Genomic DNA, 21,369 nt, shown 5'->3' on the forward strand with positions numbered 1-21,369 from the left:
TCACTGCAGTACATACGTAAAATAGAACCTCATTAAAGCATTTTTTGGTCAATCGGAAAAATCCTGATAACTGGATTTTTACGACCGATTATTCTGTGGCAAGGCCTCTTTTAAAAGTATTGTTTCATCCTCAATCTGTTCATATAATATCCTGGGCCGGAAATATTGACAGTGTTTCATATTAGGATGGCAAATCCTTATGTTTGTGGTCAACACCGAGTTCAGTCTCACCACGGACTACGTGACTGTGACCTAAAACTCGATGAAAGCCAATCAGGAAGTGACAAATACCTTGTGGTGTTTCCAGACACTAAATAGAGGATAACGTGCTTCAGAAGTCATGTGGTACAAAAAAAAAAAAAAAAAAGACTGCAGGGCTCATTGGCCACCAAAACTGAAGCTGCCATCCGCCATCTTGATACTCCCAAAACAACCATCCCAACTTGTGCGACAGCGATTAAATGTGTTAATCGCCAGTTTCGTGGCTGTGGGAAAACATTCCACAGGTGAGTTAAAAACATTTACTTTGACACTTTTAAAGTTCGTTTGTAAAGGGTTTTTTTTATTTTCTGATTATCTTAATTCACTTGAACAAAGTTTTGTTTACGGTTGTTGTTGTTCACTCTCTGCTTCACCTTTATAGGCCAACGGTTTTTCGCGAAAAAGCAATGTAAATATTTTCCCAAACTTCATCAGTAGATAAGCAAGAAATTTTCTGTGAAATTTTTAATGAATTTCATAATACAGAACTCTGCAAATTAAATTTGATTTTCAAATGCGAGGAAACAAGTTTACATTTTTCTGTCTGAAATAGGACATTGCAGAGACAACTAATGAACAATGTATTTTGCATGTATTTTCCAATTGCGAGTCCTTATTTCCAAAAATTTTCAAACAGATTGACTTAAAATTTAATGTTTTCATGATGAAAAATGCTTAGTTTTTTTGCTATGTAAATATGGCAGTGCTTCACAGCATATTTTGGGAAACGTTAACATGTCACGGAAATCGGGCCCTAGGTAATATGCAAGGTTTCTAGGTAGTCACGGTGTTATACGTCTTTCCTTTGCACTTAGCCTTTTTTGCCTTACCAAGTCGAATTAAAAATCCTTCATGTTACCAGAACTGAAAAGATGTCAAGCTCACATGACCAATTTTTCATTCTACATGCCAAATTTTGAGAAAAACCCCACCATAATCCAACCAGTAAACCATGCCCTCCACGCATTTTGGGAGTACCAAGATGGCATCTGAGTGGCTTTACCCAATCGACATACCACTCGATGTGTATGCCCTATCCAGTCTTTTTTTTGGGGGGGGGATCAGTGCATTTGCCACCACAATCCCGTTACCATATTAGCCCATCTTCTTCCATTTCTTCAGTTTTTTTCCATCTGGCACAATAATCCCTCTCACTGGTCACCTTTGGTATTATGAAAGTCTTGTGCTTTATTGGAGGAGGCAGTGCAAATATGGTTGTGTGTGTGCATGGTATGCTCGGTCAATCAACTTGAATGTGCTACACACTTTAAAAGCTTGGTCAAGGTGTTAAAAATTGGTATTAAATTGTCACCTGAAGCTAGATGCAGGAATCTGCCGCAAGATTGAAGTGGTGTTTTTCATCTTTCTGTTAAATAGTAGACTGTGGCAAAACGTTGTCAGTCAAAAGGTGAAACAAACAGACTATTGATTGTTTCATTCCTGGGGAGGAGGGGTTAGAACAGACTGCTAAATTGTTGAAAGGTGTGTACCCAATTCTTCCAAACTTTTGAAGCGAGAGAGCGAGAGTTAAGTTTGATTATATGAGCGTTCCAAAAAAAAAAAAAAAAAAAACTGGCAGCGACTGCTCCCCAGTGTTGTCCTTCTTAGAATTCCAATTTAATAGCAAGTTCAATGTGCGTACCATCGAGTCAAGCATTCATACTAATGTTCGAGTGAAAGAATGTCATGCATTTTTGCTTGTCTTCTCAGAACTCAATCAAAGCACAAAAATTGTCTCCTTAGAAGTAGTTGAGGTATGATTTATTTTTTTTTCCCCCCAATACATGATACTACAAAATAAGTTGAAGTCAAGAAATGTGATGAAATGAAACACACCAGATTTTGACTAAAGCTCTAATCAGGTTGCTGATCTACTGTATTATTGATATACTGACTCAAACTTGTTAGGGTCACATTTGCATATTTGAGGATTCTTGAGTTGAAGTCGTATTGTTTTGGCTTTTGGGGCCATCTTTTTAAAAGAATGGACAATTTTGTGCCGACATATTTCAACGAATGGCTCATCCACTTTAAAAATACAAACCTGCTGTGGCATTCTCCAGTTAAAGAAGTACTGTAGATTACAAAAATCACACAGATGTCACGTTAAGATCCTGCTTTTTAACACCTGTCATTATTATGTGCCAAAAGTTTGTGGTGCAGATGGTGCATAAACCAGCAAATGTGAACCAGCTGAGACTAAACAGCTAATCGTCACTTCCCTCTTTTGCCAAAAACCTTTTTATTCTATATCTTCTACTTTAAGGATCGCCAAGGGGGATTATTTTTTCCCCACTCTCGGGAGAAAGTTGAATAAGTTCTGAGATGTAACTTTACAACGGAAAATCACAGTATACATTTGGATAATAACAAGTATGGTGAAATGCCAGCTTTGGAGGATATTTTAAATAATATTTAGTCCAAGAATAAGAGTCCAAACACAAAATCAGACAATAGCAGTATTTTTTACGACTTGAGTTAAATGTTTTTTTTTTAACTTAGGGTTCCAGTTTAAGATCATTTTGATTTAGCGTAGAGAATATAGAATAAATAATGTACTTATAGTAATGGTAATCGAGGCTAATATTGTCTTTCAAAGACGTCGCTGATGTCATTTACTCAAAAAAACGGAGAACTCCAAAAAACTTTTGTTCAAAGTCCAAAATGTGTACATAACTATAATAATCAATTAAAAAAAAAAAAATCAATAAAAGATGATTGAGCCGCGGCACGGTGGAATAAGTGGAAAGCATTGGCCTCACAGCTCTGGGGACCCAAATTCAATCCCGGCCCTCCCTGTGTGTAGTTTGCATGTTCTCCCCGTGCCTGCATGGGTTTCCTCCCGGCATTCCGGTTTCCTCCCACATCCCAAAAACATACAACATTACTTGGACATTCTAAATTGCCCCTAGGTGTGATTGTGAGTGCAATTGTTGTCTGTCTCCATGTGCCCTGCGATTGGCTGGCAACCAGTTCAGGGTGTACCCCGCCTCCTGCCCGTTGACAGCTGGGATAGGCTCCAGCACTCCTGCGACCCTTGTGAGGATACGCAGCAAATAAAAGGGATGAATGAACCAAAGGTACTATTGAACTAACCTTTGTCTTTAAATGACACTTTAATCCTGCTGCTGTGAAGAAAGAGAGAAGTCAAGCTGATTAAAGTCAGTTATCTTCTTCGTTACTATAATCAAGATCCTGTTGATTCCCTTGTTTGTGACCAACGTTGAGGAAGGCTTCTTTGTCGAAGAAACAAAACATAAATCATCTCAAGCAATATACCTAGAACACCAACCTACCAATCATTGAAACGTCTTTTTTAAAAAAAATGGTGATTTATGTAGCGCAGCGCCTCTCTAAGTGTGATACGAATACCACGAGTGGTACGCGGGTTCTCTCTAGTGATACGCAAAAGAATTACTTGATGAGATACGATTAAGATTTACTTTCAAAAACGTGAATCAAATATATTAGAATAGGGTTGAAGCTATGCAACAGAAAATTTCAAAAATCCAATACTGTTGATATTTATTTCTAAACTTTTTTTTTTTTTTTAAAGAGAGTTCAGTTGTAGTGAAGTGAAGTACAGTAAATGTGCTTTATAGGAGTAAAACCTCTTTTTTTTCTGTAACTGTTTTAATGTTGGCCATTATGGTGGCCCTAGGAGAGCTAGGTATTTTTTATGTTTTACTTGTGAGACGTTTGGGAACCACAGATGTAGAGCTCATAAAACTTTTTTTTTTTTTAATAAAAAGTTCATTTTCCCTCCGTTTGGAAACTTTAAAAGACGCCTTGTATATTGGGGTTGTTGATGGTTACGACCCTGCACTTTGTAGGCGTGAATAAAGCTGGAGGAAGTCCAATATATTTTTCATGATTGTCGGAGCATGTGGGTCTGACACCATGGAGATAGAAGAAAACTTTTTCACTTAGGATGCTTTTGCACCTATAAGTTGGGCTGTTTTTGGGCCACTTTGCTACAAATGTAGGTCTGGCTACCCTAATACTAATCTGGCTATTAGTTATCTGGCAAAATAATAATAATAATGATAATTTAAGCATCCAACCATCCATGTCCTGAAGCATCTGTCCTCACTGGGGTGGTAGGTGATGTCAGTTGTCAGCCTTGTGTTGGCCTTGCTAGTTTCATACTTGCTGAAAGCCTGCAGCGCCTGAGACAGGTGCCAAAAAGTGTTGGCGGAAGATGCCGGCGGGGTTACAATAGTTCACATTCTCTCTTGATTTTGAAAGGTGCAATGAGAATTGTGACCCAATTTTTTGCTTTTGCTTTCAGCCTGCTACAGGATAATATGGCTGCCTCACAGTCAAAAGTTCTCGGTTCAAATCAGCGGCTTGATGAGACATTGATGCATTAAAAATGGAAAATCTATTAATGCTGTGTGACTCAATTGAAACGTAGCACTAACTGAACGAATAAGGATGTGCCACAGGGAAATGACACACAAATGGGTTCTTGTCCAAAAACACACTTGCATCTTGTGGGACAGACCATTTCCCACCAAGTGACCTCTTCATGACCTTTTATCTCCTGATTTCGACAACACGCTGACAGCGAAAAACTAACGACAACTGACAATGGAAGAGGCGCTTCCGCACTGTATCATGAGCCCGAATGACTATCGCAAAGTCGTGGCGACAAATGTGGACTCACAAACAGCTTCTCCGAGTCTCAGCGGAGGTCATTAGAAAGGGGATAAGAATCTCCATGCATTGTTTGCAGCTGCAGCATCCCTTCAGAGAGAGGAGCTAAAGAAAAAAGAAAAAAAAAGAGGGCACAGGGGGCAGTGTCTGAATTGAAAACACTATCTAGGTGTGCAGGGGATAACTGGAGATTTTTACAGAGACAAAGAGGACAGGGGGGGAAAAAAAAGATGGATGATGGCTCATTCTGGAAAACATGCATGCTCATATAGTATGCAGTGAAGACTCAAAAACTGTCCAGAGGTCTAAATGTGTGGAGTGGTGGCCTGTAATTGGCAGGCGACCAGTCTGGGGTGTGCTGCCAAGTCAATCAGGAGAAACGTCATTTCACTCGTGACACTAGCAAACAATCGAGCAAATGTTTTCCCAATCGCTCTCCATGTTTACTGTCTATATACAAAGCTAGTCAAACAATCCTTGTTTTACCACAAAATAAACTGCCAAGAGGAAGTGCATTTGTATTGGATGGAGTATGCCAATGCCAGAGTAAAGCAAAGCAAATGTATTTAAAGAAGCACATTCCATTCACAAGATAACTCAATGTGCTTTACATGACTAAAAGCATTCAAATCCATGAATAAAAACATTTGAAAAAGTACAATTAAAACAGCTATTAGTGCAAGAAATATCACTGAAAAGTGGAAGTACTCTAAAACACGTGAGAAAAAAAAGAAGAGATTTCAATCTGAATTTGAAAACACGCACTTGGGGCTGACGTCACCTCTGTTGGCGACATAATAGTCGCTAAATGCTGCTTCACCGTGTTTGCTTTGGACTCTGCACTCCATTATTTGACCTCGGTCAGTGGCTCTCAGAGCCCTACTGGGTTTGTATCCCATTAGCATTTATTTCATGTATTTAGGACTTAATCAATTTACTTATTTATAGACCATTAGCAAAACTTTAAAATCTTTCCTAAAACTGAGTGGAAGCCTCAGTCTAAAGTCTAAAGTCTAAAGTCTAAGTTTAAAGTCTAAAGACTGGAGTTATATGCTCTGACCGCTTTGTTCTGGTCACACCCCAAACTGCAGCATTCTGAACGAGCTGCAGCGGTTTAATGTTTTATGGGGGGAGCCCTTTCAAAAGACCATTACAATAGTCAAGTCTACTTGAGATTAGAGCATGGATGAGCTTCTCCTGCTTTTTCTGGTTGACTCACTTTTCTTTTGAGTCAAACCTTGTGGGAATGAGAGTCAGTCACGCATTTGTAACATCGATTTATGCAAAATTTTCAACTGACACAAATCAGATTTTTTTTCTGTTCCAAAATGCCACATTGAAATGAAATCTCCTCAGATTAGCATCAGGCATATTCCAAATGTGGATAAGTGCCAGTGACCACACTGTAAATGTAACCAAAGGAATGCAACCGACACCACATGATTTAGTCCAACTTACCTGCCTTTGGACCGAGTAAATTTTGCCAATGTCGATTTGAGTTTGCTTGAAAATACCCAGCAGCGCCAATCAGACAGCGGCAGTCTGGAAAACTCCTTACTGACCCTGCTTAAATGAGCTACACCGGTTGTATCTGCTGCTATAGTTTGCATATTGAATATGTAATGTGGAATATGTGTTGAGCTACTCCATTTACTCAGTGCGTGATGAAGGATCTCAGTGTCAGTAGTACTTAATCTTTGTCAGTTTCCACTGTATTATTGCAAATATAATCTCACGGCAGCGCTATACATTTGCATGTGATAATTGGTTTGAAACTGCAAATGCAGAAGGTAATTGCCAGTCACCAAGCACCCGCGTTCACCACAAATTCTTAAGCAAAGAAACAAATTGACGGTGATTTCATGTGATGTGACTCAAGGTTAGCTTCTTACTTCTTCACAGTTTGAGCAAAATTGTATGCGGGGGGGAGAAGAAGCCACAATCCTATCAGTTGGTGTCAGACGCAAATTCCCTGTTGGGGCCTTAATTGCATCTCTGGGTAATCCGGCCGCTTGTCAGGGTGTCTTCTCCCGGTGGCCCTTTACACAGGGATAATCAACTAACTGATCGGGAAAAGCAGAACACACCTGCCCTAAAAAGATGACAAACAAATATAGCAGCAAAAAGAGGAAAGCGTCACACGACAGACCGGAAAGATGACATGCGTTGAAAGAAAAACGCATTACATCGATTCAAACGAGACTTAAAAGTGTCGTCTACTTCTTCATCTGACCATTTTCGACTTTTTAAAAAGTTGCATTAAAACACGCAGACTTTTTGATTGGAAAACAAATTTCCCCGGTATTTTTGCACAGCAATCGATCAGACAGCACAGCAGGCTTTCTGCACTGGTCGGCTCTACGTGGCAGACTCAAAGAACATTTAATTCACAAGAAAAGAAGCAGCCAGCTACTTCAACTTTGACTGAATGACTGCAAAATTTTGCATCTACGTGTATCAAACCATCTTATTTTATATCAGCCTTTTATTTTTTAAATTCTATATTCTTAATGAAACTCAACTTTATTTAAAGAACACTTTATAAACCAGCAACAAAGTGCTTTATATCAGACCGAATTCAAAACATAAAACAAATAGGATCATAATAACAATAGTTGCATAAATGAATTCCATAATTTTACTCCTCTTGCTTCACAGACTGCTGCACACTTGTGAAGTTGTTTGTCGATGAGGAACGTGATTGAAGTAAGACCAGTAAAAAAGTGACACTACTCGTATTAGCTGCAGGCAGACGTTTGAAGGCACACAAACAACTGCAGTTTTCCAACAGCCCTTCCCTTGTCTGTATGCAATTAATACACAGAGAGAATTGTTCTTATTTCATTCCCGCTCTTGTTTCACGTTATTTCAGTGCTGGCTCTCGATTGTCCTACAAGATGGATTGTTTGCCGAGGGGACCGCTTTCATGTTGTGGCAAAATTCCTTGTCACATCACAGTCGAGGGAAAAAGTCCAATAGCGGCAATATTCTTTACTAAATAAATCTGAGGGCTAAAATGCTATAATCGTGGAGAACTGTTAAGTATAATGTAAAACAAATAAATGGTAAAGAAAGTGCGAAAAAGTACAAATAAGGAAGTTAGCGGCGCTGTTGCAGCAGGCCAAATTCAAAGTATGGAAGCTAGAAGGGCCTCACATACTTCTTTTGTTCCCAATTTGACAGAATTAAATTAAGCAAACAGACCTCTATATTTTTTAGTGCCTAGCAATTAAGACGATCACACAAAAAAATATAGTAAAAGTGATTAATGAGAAACAAGTGTGAAGACTGCCTACAAGTAATCTGCTGAATTAAAAAAAGAAAAAACTAGTCAGTCAAGAATGTGTTACACATACTGTGCAATTAGATATTCTAAAATGACTTAAATCCACTCTTTTAAAACTTGTCTTTGCTTTCTTTAATCTACGTCAAATTATTGCTGAAAGAGTGCTGAAGACTTTCACGATTTTTAGTTGGGTTCAGGGGCAACCACCTACCTGTACAATCGAAAATCCACAGCACATCTTTTTCCAGTAATCGCGACTGTAGAGCACAATTTGTAAAACGACTGGAGCACATTGTGCTGGTCCTTCAAATTCAATTGGTTGTTGCTGAATTTGATTCAAAGCCACGAATGCTGACAGATAGTAAATGGGACATTTTTATATCGCTTTAGGACCACTGCTTTTTTTCCCCAACCTAAAGTTTCACTAGAGACTTGAAAGGAAAGGTGACATGCGAGGGTTAAATGCAGCCTCAAACCCAGCGTTTGTTCTGTATGTCTGCTTGTGACCAGCTTTACCATTTTTAAGCTGGTTGTCAAGGAAACAAACATGAAAGCGTTACTGTCAGCACTGTTTTGTGTGTACCGGGCCTGTGACCAACGATAAATCATTTTCTGTTGTTATTGCAACTATCGCATCAAAAATGTCTTTGCGAACTATTGCCTAAACCATGTCCCTTCCTCCATGTTGCTTCTTGAAAAAAATCAAGAAGGCTGAACATGACAATGGTGGAAGGCATTGTCATTGTGGTTGTCGCGGAGAACCCAGTTATTTAATATTAACGTTGGTACCATAAATATTTTACATTGAGATTATGAAGGGATTGAGCCAAACAATTTATCACTATTAGAGACGGCACTTATATCAGTCATCACCGCTGTTATTTTAATGGCAAGTTCAATTGCGTCTCAATTTCCGTTTGTAAGTAAATTCTTCAAAAAAATGTTTGGCCAGATAAAGTTTTACATTGTCCCTGCTGTTTCAGTCAGTTCAAGCCCAAATGAATTTGTAAGCTGCAGAGTGTGTTTGCATACAGTACGAAGTCTCTGTTAAAGGGGAAGTCCGGTCGTTGAATTAACAATGTATCAGATCGGCCGTGTCATATGTACTGTACTTTGAAAATTTGAGGTTAATCCGATATCATTTAATAGTGTTTTGAGAGGATTTTTATCGGCGAATATGAATTTTCATGGGCTCTCCCATTTTGGCGAGTCAAATGACGTACGTGCGCAGATGTAACGTATGATGTGCACAATTGTGCCAATTATGATTTCTCTGATTTATCCTTATCGGATGAAGAAATAGCAGCATCGGTTGATCGGGAAGACACAGGAATACTTCCATACAGATTTGAACCTGTGGCTGTAAATGTATAATTTTCGGATGGTTCTTCGGACGGGAATGACGGAGGCAGACACGCGGGTCACACCATTCATCGATCCTAATCGATTTTGGAGCGGCCATTATTATCAAATTCATGAAGATAAAGAATAGCAGATCAGTGCTAGTCTCTACCAGTCTTGACAGAAATTCCCGAGCCTGCCAGTCCAAGACCCTAACAACACCAAGACCCCAAGATACTGAGTCCAAGACATTCAAAATGTTCTCCCAAACCAGTCTTGAGTGTTCCTATGTTACTTCTTAGCATTCTGACACGCAAGGTTATTTGGATGAGCCTCAGCCTACACAAAATCAAGGTATCAATCAATAAATCTGAAAAATTGAAAAACAATTTACTGTAGAAAGCACAGAGCCAATTTGTAGAAGTTTTCATTAAGCTTTACGAAGTATGCTGAAATTTTTGTTGAAATTTAATGATAAAGATGTCTGTCTCTAAAAAAAAAAAGGAAAAATCAGCAAATCTGAATGAATTTTTAACAGACATATGCTTTAAAGCATTTAAATGAAATCAAGTGATGATTGTACTATTCAAAATTTTTACACTATTTTCCCTTTCACAGCAAAATAATATAATAAAACAAATGAGCATGGCAAACAAAATGAAAAAAACTGTATTGTTATGGCCTCATTGACAACTCAATCGGTATTAAAAAAAACTCTAATAAAAATAAATAAATAAGAAATAAAAATCCTTCATTTGCAATGATTATCTTTTACAAGTGCTTCTTGACTCAAGCCGACCGTTCGTCCACTCAAAACTGTTGTAGCCGCACTCGCTCTTGCAACGTTTGGTCATTAAGTCATTTTCCAAAAAGCACCCATGTTTTTTTTTTTTTTTTTTTTTAAATCCCGTAGCTACGCCACTCTCCTACGACTAACTTCAACTTATTACCTGAAAGCTAGAAGGGACAGTATTGCACATTGCAACTTTGCAGAAGGTCACTTTGCTGAGGCTCTGCTCAACATCATTTATAGCCCTCCGGAGTTACAAACCTGTGTGACCTTAACGGTCCACCTTTACAAATGGTCAAAAACCCGGCAGTTGGAGAATTTTCAACAACAAATGGGAAACGTGGAGCCTCTGCGGATTTCAAGCGACTTACTTGTAACTGTGACAAACGACCTTTCCAGAGATCTTGGTCCCAAAGCAGCCTCCCCCCCCGATAGCCCCATGTCAATACAAAACCTGGAATTGACTGTGGTTGACACTAGTAATGTAGTTTCTCCTTAGGTGAAGATTTTAAGGTTATGTGGCATCGTTGCGTGGACCCTAAAAATAATCTGCAAAGAAAAATAGTTTAATTCTTCACATTCATTACAATTATTTTGATGTGTTAGCGCCTTTCCAACTGAACTGCACTAGTTTGATTAAATCAACCTGAAGCGTGTTAGTGTCAAAAGCACCTTTTAATCACTTTCCGCAATTTCAAAAAAATGTGGACATCCGAGCTAAAGGTGTTATATTTTGATACATGTTTGACATTTACATGGCAATGCAGCTTGATTCATCGGGTGGGATTCATATCACAGGTTAATTTATCCATTTTCTATGGCGCTCGCATTTATTAGGGTCGCAGGTGAGCCGGCCCCTATCTCAACCACATCCTGGATGTACTCTGTTCAAGTGTGAGGTGCCTCATTTTCCCTGGCATTTTTCTCCCTCAAAATTGATGTGTCAAGCTGAGAGTTACAGATGGACGATTTAGAGTTGTCATTGAAGCTATCATCAGTCACACAGCCAAATTCATTGTACTGTGTTTATCTACAAAAGACTCATTGATAAGACTGCATGCTATTCACTCCAACTGCTCACCATTCATACCACCACCTGCACGCCTTATCTCACCAGCTTTGCTCTCTTTCCTTTAATTTTTTTTCTGCTGCACACGACTGGAACAACTTTTCATCCCAGTAACATCATTTAAAATGTGTATGGCACCTGCTTTTAATTGTGCACAGATGTAATGTATAATGAAACTACACACTATACAGTTGTCTTGTTTTCCATTTTATCTTACTCTGGTGGGTGGCCCCAGGTCGCCATTGCAAATGAGAATCTGTTCTCAATTGATTTATCTGAATCAATGGATAACCACACTGTAATTCCCAGCCGACAGGGCGCACGTGGTTATAAGCCTCACCCAGTACATTTGTAAAGGAAATACCATTTGGTACATACATACGGCGCAGCTGTGTAAAAGCTGCAAGTGCCCAGATTGAAAGCCACATTTAAACACAAGATATTTGCAAAGAAAGATGGCAAACGGAGTTTAACGCTAGCACTGCCGCATTAACGCTAACGGCACAATAATGCTAACACTAGCGCTGCGCTAACAGGGCTGGTTAAAAAAAAAAAAAAAACATACCGGTAAAAATCTATATATCTCTTAGGCCAAAAATTACGGCACGTCAAAGTAACGTACATATTTTAGGAATGTGGGCACAAGCTGGAGTAACAGGAGAAATCCCATGGAAGAACAGGAGCAACACACAACCTCCACACAGGTAGGCCCGAGCTGATATACAAACAAATAAATCACCTGACAGTGAGCTAACCACTATTCAACCAACGAGCCCAAACAAGTTGTTTTACTACCGCTGATCGTGATGTCAAGCAAACCTAAATCTTTGTCTGTAGATGATGATACTATGACAGCGAGCCCATTTTCTAACATTTTTTCACACAGAGAGACCTAATTTCTAATTACTTTAATTACAGCTGTTGACTGAAAAAAAGTCATTTGATGACACTGTGCAGGTAAGTTCAGGCAAATGTGAGCACAAGCTGCAATTACCGAGAAACAAAATATGTCTAGGTTTGTTCTGGGTCAAGACGCGAAAGGATGCAATCATGGAATTTGTAAGGTTGCTCAGCAGCGCAATTTGTTTGAAGGTGTAATTAGGGCTAGGGTTTATTAACGATCACAAAAGTGACACGTTAACTTGCACGTATCCAAATGATTTCACTAGGTACTGTAACCGTGAGAAGCTGTGGTAGCTGGCTCCCGTGGGGGAGCATAAAAAGAGGATCTTATTCATTTTTTTCTCCCCTTTCTATTTCCTGCATGAGTGGATCTGAGTGCACACTTTGGTATGCTTTTGTCTCCTCTTTCTCTGCTGGTTCTCCTGCGTCTTCTCTGTCTTATGCTTGACATTTCTCCATTTAGGTCAGTCTCTCTAGAAGGGGAGCAGAGAGAAAAGAACAAAACCCCAGGGTGACAGCACAAGAAACAACTATTTAAGTATGCTCTGGTAATACATGCTGTCAGAGGTTCAATGACAATTGTCTCCATTCTCAGGACAATCTACGCCTCATTTTGTTTTCCCTTCTGGACGAGTCTGTGTTTTGGTTAATTAGGAAGGAAAGTGAATGTTTTGTCTGTGAACGAAAAAGAAATGAAACACTGGTATGCACAGAGGCTTATGATTACGCATAGGCATATCCTTAATAGAAAAGACACTCAAAGATAGAGCAGATCAAATGTGATTAGCAGCTTGTTTTAAGAGTTGGCAAGTGACAAGGCGTATGTGCTTTGGAACTAATGGAAGAAAGCCTTCTGCATTTTAAGTAAGGGCAAGACAGAGGGATATTGTGAGGATCTGATCATTTTCCACACCCTCTCAATCATCCAATTGTGAAGTCAAGCACAGGTGCCTTAGAGATGGAGTCATTTGTAAGATAAATAAAGCCTGATGCAGCCCTTCCGAACCAGCCAACGGAAGAGCGGCTGGGTGTCTCCCCACGTCATCTGTCGCCAGGCTGAAGCCCTGACTAGAAACTATCAAGAAGATGATGTGTCTCTAGAGGTTAAGATGCCTGGGGAGAGAGGTAGCGACGCCTAGGGAGAGAGGTAGCTCTTCATCATCTGAGAACCACTTCTCTGGCAATATTGCCATCGTTACAAGACATCAAGATAACCCGCACATATCACATTTTCCTAGAACGCTATTTGCATAGCCGCAAATGCCGGGAAATGCTCGGCTGTGTTCTCATTTATTTCTTGGAGGTGGATCAGCATCTCCATATAAGGAGAGTTCTGCAGTAGCTGTTATGACACAGTATAATAGCTCTCTGCAAAAAGGCGAAAGGTCTCTATTGCTAATTAGAGATGCTGACTGAAACATGGCTCAACTTTTCAAAGAGTCTGGCATGCTTGACTGCAGAGCGACAGAGGGAATCCATCTCCAATTCATCTCTCCCGCCCATTGGGTCTGTACGGGAGCCGTTGCCAGCCCTTGCCAGCAAACTCTTTCAGATTGGCTGCGCAGATCAGCCAGGAGGGCCGTCATTTGTTCGCGGTCAGTCAAGAGTTTTCAGACCACACTGAGATGACCAACCGGGAGAGGAATTGCAACCTGATATGAGATTAATCCAAAGTTTAAACTTATGGAAGTGAACTTGCTTTGACTCTGTGTGGGCAGCGGCGTAGGGCAAAATGTCAGCGCTGCGGGGCATTCAAATTCCCAAACCACTGGACTGGTAGCATTGGTCCCTCCAATCCAGTCTAGTAATGAGCCTTTCTGAGTCTCATCGTACCTTTGTAATGCAAAAGCAAATATCATGTCTGTCATGTTTATTTGTATGACTTGCACATCACTCTCTCCACTAAAGCCTGGTAAACACAAATGGAATTTTAAAACCAGAAACCCCCCCCCCACCCCCCACACACATTGCAATGTTTTCTTACTGCTCTTACAGAAATACGGAAAAAGCTGCAGCTCTCTGTTGGGTTTTGAGGCTCGGCTTACAATATACTTTTACTCCTTTTTTGAACCACAAAAACGCTGTCAAGAAAGAAGCAGATGGTCACAAAGAGAGGTAACAGATCATTATTAAAGAGAGCAAGGGATGTTATGAGAGGCTGTTGGCAATGAGTGAGCACCTGTGCATTTTTGGAAGAGAGACTCTCCATTCTTTGCTTTCTAGCCACGGGTCCATTATGAAATTAGATATAGTAAAGTTGTTGAAACATACAATATGACTATGACTACGACTGTACAGTATACAATATAGTAAGACAACTTGGTGAAACACTTGTCTGCTAAATTGGCCTAGTTTACACTTAAAACCTGGATGCATTTTGTGTGGGAGGGGATGAAAGTTCATGAACCTTTTTGATTGGCTGTTACGCCTGCGATGTTGAAAATGCCATTAGGTTATTCAAATTTTCAAAATCGCAACAAAACCGATGGCCAGTGATCAACAACTCATAAAACCTAGTAACTATCCACTGTGTGTGTGAAGCAGCACTGGGAGACAACAAAATAAAGGGCAATGGCTCCGATTTTACTTTCCAGTTATTAAATCACAATACAAATACAGCGTAAAAAGAGTAGAGGTCTACATTTTCCCTGATGCAATTCGTCGAGGTGTGTGGGTAATAGCGTGTAGTCCCGGTTATAGAGTACATAATAACCCAGAAGAATTACTTGACACCTCGTTGAAGTGTGGTATTTACTTCAGTTGCCTATTGGTGGCACTGAGGCCTCACAAACTGACGCAGGGAAAGTGTGAGAAGCACAAGAGCACATGCAAACAGGCACACACTTCTTGGGAAATTACTGCCACAAGTGAGAATCAAATTAATAACACCTAATAGGAAGACTCTCTCAAACTTAGCATGTAAATAGAATGAGTGGTTGATGATAATTGTACTTGGTTTGACTTCTTTTGGGGAAAGAGACCATCTGATAAAACTAGCTGCCCTGCCAGTTTTTGTTACTTGACCAAAGGCTAGCACTGAATAGATGTACACTACTTTTAATAAGTACAAATGAAATGGGAACATTTGGATGCCGGTGTCCTTTGGCTGCGTCAACAATGTTGTTGATAAATAAAGCCGCTTGAGCTTGATAATCTGCCGCGGGTGATATCCAAGCAAGCCTCGGGCCGCTTGCATGCAGCACACTGCCAATAAATGAACTTTGGCAGAGAAAGTTATGACACCTTGAGCAATTGAGCCTGGCTGCAAAAATCAAACAAATAAAAAAACAAAAATGTTGTCACTCTTTATTAGGGCTGTAAAACAAATTGAACCTTTCATCAAGACAATTGCACTGTTCGTGATTAATCACAAATGAATCACATACGGTCACTGAGGCTCTGATGATTCACTGCCCATGACTCTCCACTCAGTAATAACAGAAATGTGTGTCTCTGCGGTTGTTTGTCTGCATGTGCCCTGTGATTGGCTGGTTACTAGTCCAGGGTAATGCGACTTTTGCCTGGCGTCAGCTGCGGTAGGCTCCAGCTCCTCTGAACAGCATCAAAATCACAATCACAGACCTTTATATTTGCCATGTATGTCAAAAATATATTTCATTCCAAGCTAAGATATCTGGATTGTTTGGTGTTAGTGGAGCTGTGCATTTATCTTTCATTTATTCAAAATTTTTACTCTGGGCCCTACGATTATAATGATCCCAACATACAAGGTTTCAAAGCTACATACAGCACACATTGAACTAGTTTTGTGGCACAAGAAAGTAGCTCCTTTTATTGTTTTTAATTTGATAGTTTTGATTTATTTACAGCCAAGAAGTGCTTTTCATACAAATATCTGCACATACAGGAGTTGGTTGATCCATTTTTTTGTCTCTGCTTAAGTGATATGGACCAGACCAGAAGGAGCAGATACACTACAGGAGCGCATAAAATATTTTAATGAGGGCCACTATTGACTGTCATGTTTACACGTATTGGATCTCATCAGCATGCCCTCCTCCACTAAATATAAGTGGTCATATTAGGGGGAAAAAAATATACTAGAAGTCTACATTTTCTGACATCCACTGTCCAGTACTATAACTTCCACTAACCAGCCCATGCATAAATTTAACCTTTACCAGATCGCAAACATTTTATTACCCATAAGTCTATCAATCTAGAGGTATTACTTTTTCATACGTCCTTTACACCAATTACCAATTTCTAATCGCCAGAGCCAAAATTGACTCCATCTTGTGGAATGTAAATTTATGATAGAAACAGCACCAAAAAAAATCCAAATTCTGTAGGTATGTTATAGTAGAAAGCTAATGGCTGAGAAACAATTAAACCTGAGCACTAAATTGAAATGCTGCTTCAGGAAGTCTAAGTTTTACTGTTATCCTTCTTAACTGGAGAGCAAGGGGCGGGTGGGGTGTAGTTGCATGATTCAGTACATTTTGATAGCACTTTGAACGCATGACAGGTGAGTGCAATGCACATTCAGTTCTGGCAGCAGGTGGGTGCCTGGGACAATTGCAATCACGATACTTTTGCTGGATCGTGCCGTCATGTTGCTCCTGTCAGATTACCTGCGCCTCTGCTAGCCCGCTGATATTCCTTTAATGATTAGTTAATCAGCGTGCCAATCATTCCCAACGAGACATAGTCGGATATATGTGGCAGCCGTCATTCAGAGATATCAGATGTCTGTCAAATGGAGGCAGTCTGGTCGGCATTCTGCAAGTGTTCATCAGCGTTAGCTTTTCCCAAGAGGCTGAGGATGTAGGCTTACCTTCTTGTATTATACCCCAGAGTCTCCGCTCAGCTACAGTGGGCTGTTCTATTGCTAACCCACCTGAAATCTCTCCCTTTAACTGGAAGCTTAACGCCTAGTAGAATACAGAAGAGTCCACTGTTGTGTCAGCTTTTGGCATTGTGTGGTAATAAACCCATTAACATTTGCCAGGTATGTCTGGTAGACCTCAACTTCAGACCGGCATGTCAGTTTCAGCTGCAATTTTCACAGGGTCATTAAATGGAAATGCAGCTCATTACCAGAATGTTATGGCTATAATTTCTAATGTAAGAAATGAGCCAATTATACCCTCTGTATTAGGTGCCAATGGGTGCCGAGTAAAAGAATGAGCTCGCTGATGACAATGTTCAGTTTCCTTTCAAGGTTGTCTCATTTCATCAGCTGCTGTTTTGCACTGATTGCATATTGGGCCTAATTGTTTCAGGTTTCAGATTCTGTGAATACAGTCCCATCATTGTATAACATGGCTTGGTCATCGTTCTCTGAGCAACGACAGCACAATCTAACAAGTAGGTTGTGTTGGTCACTGGCTGAGCCTTTTTCCTTTACTCCCTGCAGTATTTTTTACTGATCCACCATTAAACCATTAAAGAATGGATAAAACATGAATGAAATGTATATGTATAAGTAAATAAACACAATGAGTAACTACAGACTCAAAATCCCGTTGGCTAGGAAGCATGTGGGGTGTGGTTTTCAGTCATTCACTTGCAGACGGGTCCAGTGACTTATTTTAGTGCTGTCAAGTGGCATTGCCGCAAATTTGAGTGCCGTGGTTCTGCGTCAGACATCACCAAGATCCTGTACCTCTTATTGTTTCAACAAGCAGTTAGCAAGAAGGTCTGAGCTCAGTAGGTGGCTGGGCATTAAAATGATTCAGTCCATCGCTCCCACCTTCATTATCCCGCTTAATGCCAGGCGGAACCGTAAATCGGTACAATTAAGCTGACAAAAACTTGCTTTGATCAGGTCTGTTCTACTTCTACATTCTATGTAGAGAGATATTTGTACAAAAAAAAAAAGAAACAAAACAATCCCGCCCTTTAAATCTGACAAATTATTTTGATCACAGGTAAAGGGTATTCATGGGAATGAAAAGAAATTATAACGAGAATTACAGGAGCCAAAATGTAAGGAGGATTCATTTTTGGACCAATCAATACCAATCAAACCGCAAGACTGTTGCTTTGACAGCTTGGCAAGTCTGATTGTCACCAATGCTTTGAGGGGGGCTCCAAATGTGCAGCCGTTCAACTCTCTTATCATAACTTTGAAGCTGCTTCATTCCAGAAGAGGCTCTGGATGATGTCCCCGAACAGATTTGATTAAATGAATATGCTTTTTTATCAGAAACTGTCAGTCACTCACACACACACACACACACACACACACACACACACACACACACACACACACACACACACACACACACACACACACACAGGTAGCTAACAACGCGCCACATTAACAGAGGTTTCACTCAAGTAACATTTTGGATTAATTGGACTGATCAGAGTAATGAATCATACCTGAACTTCTTACTTTAACTAAAGTATTTATGTTAATACCAAACAGTACTTTTACTCAGTTATAATAATCTACATGTCGCTCGCTACTTTGATTTATCAATAATTGTATTAGTTTTAGTTGGGCACTGTTGCTCCAATCTACACTGATGTAACCAATCAAACGACGTACAAAAGTTTCATGTCCCAACACAAAGTGTTCTTTTGGGCTTTGCAGGCCAATTGAAGTGAGCTGTGGCTGCCCCAGGTGACTCGTGTTTACATGGTGGGCACACATCTGCCTCACACTTTTGAGGAACCCGGGTTCAAATCTGGTCTCTCCCGTGTGGAGTTTGCATGTTCTCCCTGAGCCAGTGTGGGTTCTCTGTGGCCACTTCTGTTTGTAAAGGTGGACATTCATTAATTGAAGACTGTAAATTGCCCGTCAGTGTGAATGTGAGTGCCAATGGTTTATTTTTATATGCCATGCGATTCGCTGGCAACCCGTTGAAAATGTATTCTTACATATTCTGTAAACTTGAAATTTCATACCACGATGTTGATTCCATTGAAAAGTCGGGGACGTTTTTATTACCAGTCTGCAATGCACTTAAAATGGCTTTGCGACCTACTTCACGGTCCGACCCACCAGTTTAGAATCACTGCTTTGTACCACAGGGATCTGAACCCTACCCAGCGGACTCTGGCTGAAATGCCGAATCCACCCAGGACTTTTTGCCTATAAACCAATGAACAAAAATAGTATACGTGACACCTTATACTTGTTTTATTCAAAGATTTGAATGCTTCTGGACTGTTTCTTTTTAAGTTTTAGGAGAAAAATGAAAGCCTGAAATTTCAATTTGCACAGTAGAACCAACGGCAAAACTCAGGGAAGCTTGCCATAGAACAGATGGTATTCAAATATGAAGGCAGTACTTTGAACAGATGATGTCAATTTTGTGCCCGTATTGGAAGGCATCACTATGGTGGAGCGTTGGAGAAATGGTTGAATAGCAGTCCACTTTCCTGGATGATACAAGAGTTTGTCTGTAGCTATAAAACCCTGGCCCATGTGGCATCTCATCACAATGGAAGTGGAAAGTGGTAACGAATAGCAATCCTGAGCAGCATTGGAATATCGGTCTCAGGTTTGATGACAGTGTGGTTTCCTTGCAAAAGCGAGAAAAATTCAATATGCCAGTGAATAAATCCAAACAATGTAAAGGGACTATATTATTATGCTGCCGGTAAATAATAGACGCATAACACTCACGCTCAAATCTACAGAAAATGTACTCTTCAATGAACCTAACAAGCATGTTTTTGGAACATTTGAGGAAGCTGGAGAAACCCCGTTTTACGTCAAAGAGAAGATGGAAACTCGATGCAGGGGGTCTGTAGCTGAGATTCAAACTGTGAACCTCAGACTCATAAGACATAGGTGCTAATCACTAGGTCACCATGCTGCCCACAGTCCCTGTACATCCCGGTCAGAGAATAATTGGGAGATTATCTAAACTGACGTGTCTTTAACTGGAATCTGACGATTAAGTCAAGGCTAGAAAGACAAAAGAAGCGAATGTCAGTGATGTTTCATTTCCATTAAAATTCATGAGCCATGCTTCCCTCCCTCACCCTGAATCAGACCTCCAACTTGCTTTTTTTTTTTTTTTTTTTCTTCTTGCCTTGTGAAATTCGGACACCCATGCGAATGCAACCGGCACAGGGAGGAGAGACTCACTTTTGATGAGCTTTATTAACCAGCAATGCAGGGCTCTCTGGAAGAGCCTGGTCCAATTAGAGCAAGCCATTTGACATGGAGTTAGAAAACCAAAAGACAGACACCACATTTTATCAAACGGTGGCCATCTGCGCTGTGTTCCAATTAGTTGCCCGGTATATCATCAATTTAAGATAAATAAACGCCTCCCGTTTCTCCAACAAGACAAAAAGCACTAACTATAATTGCCTCAGTTCTTAGATGCTACAGTTTGTACATGGGCATCCATTTTCATGAAAAATGAAAATATTACCATACGGCAGCAAACATAAATTTCACATTGAAGCAATAACCTCACTCTTTTCTAGAAGGTCATAGGACTGTTTGAGGCTTAAAAAAATAATACGATAGTGTGAGAGTAAATTACGATATTGAGCCAAAGGCAAAAATTCCGTTTAGCACCATCAGTGTGCAATGACATTCTCTATCATATGGCCATCAGTCTTCAGTTTTTAGTCTAGTAATAGTTGTAAAACTGAATCTGCTAGAAAGTTGTGCATGCCCTTTTCTGGAGGATTTAAAAGACTGAAACATTTATTATGCCATCATATAACAGTTTTACCGTCTCATCAAACATGTCTTTGAAGATTACTTTCTTCAGAAGATCTGGTTTTAGGAGAATACTGTTAATTTCCTTAATGTAGTCTCTAAAGTTCTATTAAAATCACCCACCATTTTATTGTCATTCACTTCTTCGATCTACCTTTGCGTAAGCAATAATTAGGGCTATTCCATTATTACACACATGCTGATAATCAGGGTATTTGTGACCCCAACAACCCGTTCTCTATCAAATTCGCTAAAGCCTGATTCTCTAAAAGCTTGTTTTGACCAATTGTCCTGTTGTAACAGGTATGTTAAGAATGATTCCCACTCACTCTGGGAATGGTTGGGCCGTACAATCGTATGTACGGTATGATTTAAAATCATTGTTCCAAGACTGAGATATG

General features: G+C 40.0%; 1 long non-coding RNA gene across 5 annotated transcripts in view; it reads right to left on the reverse strand.

The window, feature by feature from the left end:
• Nucleotides 1-21,369, reverse strand: part of LOC133512297 (uncharacterized) — an 85,049-nt gene that overhangs the window by 20,745 nt on the left and 42,935 nt on the right. Inside the window, exon 4 of one of the 5 annotated variants that reach the window (XR_009798153.1) lies at nucleotides 6,263-7,012. The exons of the other annotated variants lie outside the window; for them this stretch is intronic. This is a non-coding gene — a long non-coding RNA (uncharacterized LOC133512297). Of the gene's footprint in view, nucleotides 1-6,262; nucleotides 7,013-21,369 lie in introns of those variants that run through there. 5 annotated transcript variants of the gene reach the window in all.

Source organism: Syngnathoides biaculeatus, chromosome 14 (assembly GCF_019802595.1).
Source record: "Syngnathoides biaculeatus isolate LvHL_M chromosome 14, ASM1980259v1, whole genome shotgun sequence".
Taxonomy (NCBI): domain Eukaryota; kingdom Metazoa; phylum Chordata; class Actinopteri; order Syngnathiformes; family Syngnathidae; genus Syngnathoides; species Syngnathoides biaculeatus.